The sequence below is a fragment of the Pseudophryne corroboree genome, chromosome 3 (assembly GCF_028390025.1).
Source record: "Pseudophryne corroboree isolate aPseCor3 chromosome 3, aPseCor3.hap2, whole genome shotgun sequence".
NCBI lineage: Eukaryota > Metazoa > Chordata > Amphibia > Anura > Myobatrachidae > Pseudophryne > Pseudophryne corroboree.
This window is the reverse complement of record NC_086446.1, coordinates 94,410,574-94,416,459: the sequence shown is the minus strand read 5'-3', so window position 1 is coordinate 94,416,459 and position 5,886 is coordinate 94,410,574. Positions and strand designations below refer to the sequence as shown.

General features: G+C 39.7%; 1 pseudogene; it reads left to right on the top strand.

The window, feature by feature from the left end:
• Positions 1 to 756: 756 nt before the first annotated feature.
• Positions 757 to 876, top strand: LOC134896993 (5S ribosomal RNA; annotated as a pseudogene).
• Positions 877 to 5,886: the final 5,010 nt, after the last annotated feature.

Genomic DNA, 5,886 nt, shown 5'->3' with positions numbered 1-5,886 from the left:
CTCCAAGTATGCTACGCAAGGAATCTGAAGAGGAATTACGAATGCCAAAATGTACTGGATCATTTAAATGTGGCCGATGTAACATCTGCAGGTACCTACACACAGTGAGGAAAACATTCACGGACACAGAGAAAAAGGAGGAGTACAAAATAAAAGACTTCATAAACTGCAATACCCAATCAGTGATTTATTTATTAGAATGTGAGTGCAGTAAACAATATGTGGGAAAAACAAAGAGACCACTTAAAATAACGATACAAGAACATGTCCGTAATATAAAGAACAAAATGGAGAATCATGCAGTATCCAAACATTTCAGCATAGTACATAATTCCAACCCAGAGGCATTTACTTTCACAGCAATTGAACTTGTTAAGCTAGGAGAGAGAGGCGGTGACCTAGCTAACAAACTTTCACGTAGAGAAATGTATTGGATTTTTCAACTGCAGACACTCCACCCGAAGGGATTCAATGACTATTATGAAATTGCCCCGTTCCTGTGAAGTAACATTGACATCATGATCTCACGGTTGGATCCTAACCCCCGTCCTAAAACCCCTCCCCCCCTCCCCCCTAGTCCTTTGTTCCTTCTAGCCCACTCCACACCCCCCCACTGCCCTTCCCCCACCCCCCTCCCCCTCCCTTAACCTCTTCTGCTTTATCACCTCTCCATGACAATCACTGTATGTCTATAGTCACTCATATAGCCCCGGTAGTATTATTAGGAATAGTTTTGACACATGTATGGTAAGTAATTATTACAGTCAAACCACACTGGAAATGCCCAATCTCGCCCGATCTTGGAAGCTAAGCAGTTTTGGGCCTGATCAGTACCAGACTAGGGAGACCACCTGGGAAGATCAGGTACTGTAACCAAACTGACATTAAAAGCCTACATGAGCATGTCATTATTATCACTTAAACATTATTTCTACTATTAATTTGAGTATTTCACATAATCTGCACTTTCTGCACCTTTTATTATCTATATCAGTAACTGGTCATAGATTGACTATTTAGGATATTACTAATAAATAAAGTAATATATAAAAAGTGCTTAGTGCAATTAGAATATATTTATTTATATATCTATTCTTTCACTAAATGTCTGCGCATTTTCACTGTAAAATACTAAGTAATATACTTTACTTAAGATCTCTATGTATAAGAATCTCTATCATTATTAGATTTATATAATCATCTATTGATTAACCCTTTCTCTATCTATTCTTATGCCTATTGCTATGGAGGTACGATAAAAAAGTGTTCCTAACTCCAATCACCACAAATATGGCCGCCGCATAGAGATGTTAATGAAAATACCTTTACAAAGATGGCCGCCGCAATGAACTATTTGGGAGAAGTCTGTTCGAGTACTCCTGGCCTCTAGGAACAACAGAAACCACGGGCGCATGTGCAGTCCCGATTCTGGAAGGGGGCGGAAGTGACGCGAAGACACGATACCGGAAGTGTGGCGTAACATCTGCCGGCACATCTTTAAGAGTGTTTTATTTTAGTTTTTATGCTACTGTACAAACCTGCTTTTAAAGAGTCTATAGCACTTTATATATATATACACACTATCCAACTAGGATGTATACTGATTCTAATTACAAGGTTTTAGTCTGCTATGCAACACCATGTGCAAACAACAGGAAGTGATGTCACAATTGCTATTAGATTAGTACTGGTATAAATAGAAGCCTAGTCCCATGCTGCCTATACCCCTTGATGAAGTCTGAGTGACGAAACAACCTGGTAGTGACCTCATAATACCCATTAAGCAAACATTTTCTTTATATATTTTAACTGGTAATTTCATATATTATTGCGTATTTTGTTTTTATCCCATTTTTTAAAGAGATTTGTTGTTCACATTTTGTATGTAAATAAATTGTATATTACTATTTCCAGATTTATTTATATTGTGAGATTTTATCTCTTTAAGACACCATTGGTCACTTTATCCCCCACCCCCTTGTGTGATTATATATATATATATGTATACATACACACACATATATATATATATATATATATATATACACACACACACACACACACACACACATATATATATATATACACACATACATAAATATATATATACACACACACACACACACATATATATATATATATATATATATATATATATATATATATACACACACACACACACACACATATATATATATATATATTATACACACACAGCTGGATTTCCACTGGGTAGAGAGTGCACTCACGCAAATGTATGAAGCAGTTCATATATAAAAGAAGAATTTTATTGGTCGTAAAAAAAAAGCCATGGTGTCGACGTTTCGGTTTGATGATGAACCTTTCTCAGGACCGGCATTAATACATGGTCATACCAACATCGAATATTAGAGGTTTGCAAACATGTCTATAACAAAATGTCATGGTCCGGCGGGAGACTGTGCAGAGGAGCCGGCTCTTACCTGTCCGGTCCCTTTGCAGAGGTCCAGCTGGTGGAGGTGCGGGCTGCTGGCGTCGGGCAGGGTGTGCTGGGAGGACAGACAAGGGCACTGGTTGGCAGTTCAGCAGACTGGCAGCATGTTCCTCCGGCAGGGGTTAGCAGTGCTGCTGTGGAGCCAGGGCTTCTGTGAACAGGCTGGGCTGTGTTCACGGTGGCCATCTTGGATGTGGGCAAAAAGCCTGTCTTGCCCACACTTCACCAATTTGTCAATTAGCTCTGAGCAGCTGCTATAAGACAGGAATGCCTGGAGGAGGGAAATTGCCAGTGCAACGTCTTTCACAGTATCTGTGAAGCTAGTTCTCTGTGCTCCAGCAGCATCTCCAGTGTCAGGTTCTTCTTACAGCAAATTACCCAAGCCTCCTGATATAGCCTTACGCAGACTGCGGTATCCTCAGCCACCCGCTAACCTACAGTAGTATCTCTATTCAACTGTCTTTGGTGAACTCTGTTAAACTATTTCAAGTAATAAATGCGCAAGACCTTCATCCGTCCCGCTCGTTTGTTACTCAGAGATCCAAGTGCACCAGAATCATCTTCCCCAAATCCAGATCCACAAGAATTCTCAGACTTGACAGAAAACAGACATACATATTAAAAAGACTCCGCCTCCCAGGCCATATCGCAATCAGGGTTCAACTGAGTCATTTATAAATGTGCCTATATCCACATTCCAGAACATCACCCTCTAAAAGATTTATTACAAGAAGGTGGTGTGCAAATTAGGCTCAAACAACTCCACCACCAGTGTTATCACCATAACTAGCCTCAATAAAGTCTTACTGACTTGATAATATTTCCAATATATATATATATATATATATATACACACACACATATACACATACACACACACACATATACAAATATACACAAAGCTTTGTAATCCGGCACTCCAGGTATGAAGGTATATGCCAGGGTGCCCTCCTAGTAGTCATATAACTGCAATTATTCCCCACCTGTTTCTAGGTCATATCTGGAATAAAGTAGAGGCGGCACTCCATGGACTGGTGATCAAAAAACTTGTATTCCAACATGACAAATGTGCACGCAGTGCAAAAACAACAGGTTACATCAAAACACAACATTTCAAGGTTATGACGCCTTTTCCTCAGGTGAAGTAACCTATAACTAGTAAAATAAACATGAACTAGTTTATTTTACTAGTTATAGGTTACTTCACCTGAAGAAAAGGCATCATAGCCTTGAAACGTTGTGTTATGATGTATCCTGTTGTTTTTGTCATGTTGGAATACATATGCCATTTGTCATGTTGGAATACAAGTTTTTTTGATTGCCAGTCCATTGAGTGCTGCCTCTATTTTATTCCAGATATGACCTAGACACAGGTGGGGAATAATTGCCGCTATATATATATATATATATATATATATACACACACACATATACACACACACTATATATATATATATATATATACACACACATATACACACACATATATACACATTATATATATATATGTGTGTGTGTGTGTGTGTGTGTGTGTGTGTGTGTGTGTGTGTGTGTGTGTGTGTGTGTTAATATGCTGTATTTAATTCTGCCTGCATTTGCCAGATCTCAGACATACACTTTTGGGGGTTCTGCACTGCACAGAGGGATACTTCCTTGCTGGTGAAACGCAGGATGTGGTCCACGGGCCTGAACTTCCGATCATGTGGCACGCTGGCATGCGTTTCAGCGGTGAAGGACCCGAGTGGATAGTGTGGTGAGTCTGATTCTCCAGGGTCGGTCGTAGAGATCACAGGTGTTGCAGGTAAGCGTCATTAGGTGAACTTAAATAGAGCTCACAAGTGAAGCTAGTTTTGCACTTTACACAGGCACTTTTTGCACAAGGTACCTTGTCACTTAAGATGACTGTTCCCCTGATGATGGACTAAGACCAAAAATGGCTGTTCGGGATGTCACTTGTGTTTTCCGTGCTTCTTCACGATGAGTATTTGCTGAGCCTTGTATAAACGTTTAATTATGTATATGGAGTAAAAAGCTCTTTTTGGAAAAATCTACAGTGTGCTGGTCCTGTCTATGCTGGTGACTTTGTTGCGGGATGGACATGTGATGCTACATTAATGCTTTTTGACTGGACACCTGTAATATTTATCTGAGAGTGTAAGTGCGGCTTCCCAGATTTATCCTCTGTGTCTGTCACGTATCAAACTATTGGAGCTGCACCACAATTAGATTTTTTTATATTTTATGGACAATGTTTGTATTTGTTGTTATTGTTTGTTTGTTGGTGGCTTGAGTGCTTAAAATTTGTCTTCACTCGGCATATTATGGAGAATGATATTGGTGAGCTCAGTGGCACCAAAAGAGTTCTTGATAAGGATGTCAGTTGTATATTGTTTAGCATAACAGATCAGCTTGCCTTTGATGTAGATTCACCAGACGAAGTAAATAGTGATTTGCTTAAATTGCGTAAAAGGTTAATTGAATTAGAACTGCATGGTTTAACACTCTCCCAATATCACAAGGAGAGCCTCATCCCAAGGGGTTTGTGGATTAGGAAACAACCTACCATAGGGCGCAATAGCAAGGAGTTCTGTAGGCAATGGTGCCAAATACTGAATCAGTGCAGCTTTGATCTGATGGTGCTAATTGTACAACAGGTAAACACTGACATAGATAATGTGAAAAGGGAAATAGCCTTATGTGAATCCCAAGGTCTTTCTATTTTAAAAGCTGACAGCACAGTGGATTGGGTGTCACAACTTGATGAGAACTTGATCTCATTTAAGAATGACTTACTAGCGTTCAAGAAAACCAAGTATAAAAAGGTCCAAGACAATTACAAAGAGCTTAGGGTGTATCCCTGGATTTTTTTCTCCATCAAATCGTAGACCATGGAGAACTGGACAGGGATATAGGAGGACGAATGACGTGCACTTTACTTACTTCAGACACTTCCACCCAGGGCAAAAGCTTGATGTCTTTTTTAGGTGAAAGAGCCAACAACAGGAGTTACGTGAGGAGAAACAGAAATGCAAAAAACCCTGTAGACGAGGAGGGCAGAGGCACAAAAGCAACAGGAAAAAGTCAGGGAGGAGGCAGGAGGTAGCGGTATTGAATTTGTCAACCTATTCCCCTACTGATTTGGAGATGTTGGTCTTATCTAAAGGATTAACTCATGTACAAACTTATTGTCAGAATAATTTCAATTGTGAGATTGAGTTATATAAATTACAGAGACTGTTAAGGTTGAAGGATTATTTCTTCAAGAAAGGTGAACAGGGGGGACATTCCACACAATTCAGGGGTAAGAGTACCTTTGACCCCCTGCTTTAAATGCTTAAGGGTGTGGGAAAACTTATTGAGTGCTGGAAAGGGAATGGGAAGCCTAGGGTACACCTTTGGGGTTTTCCTCTTCC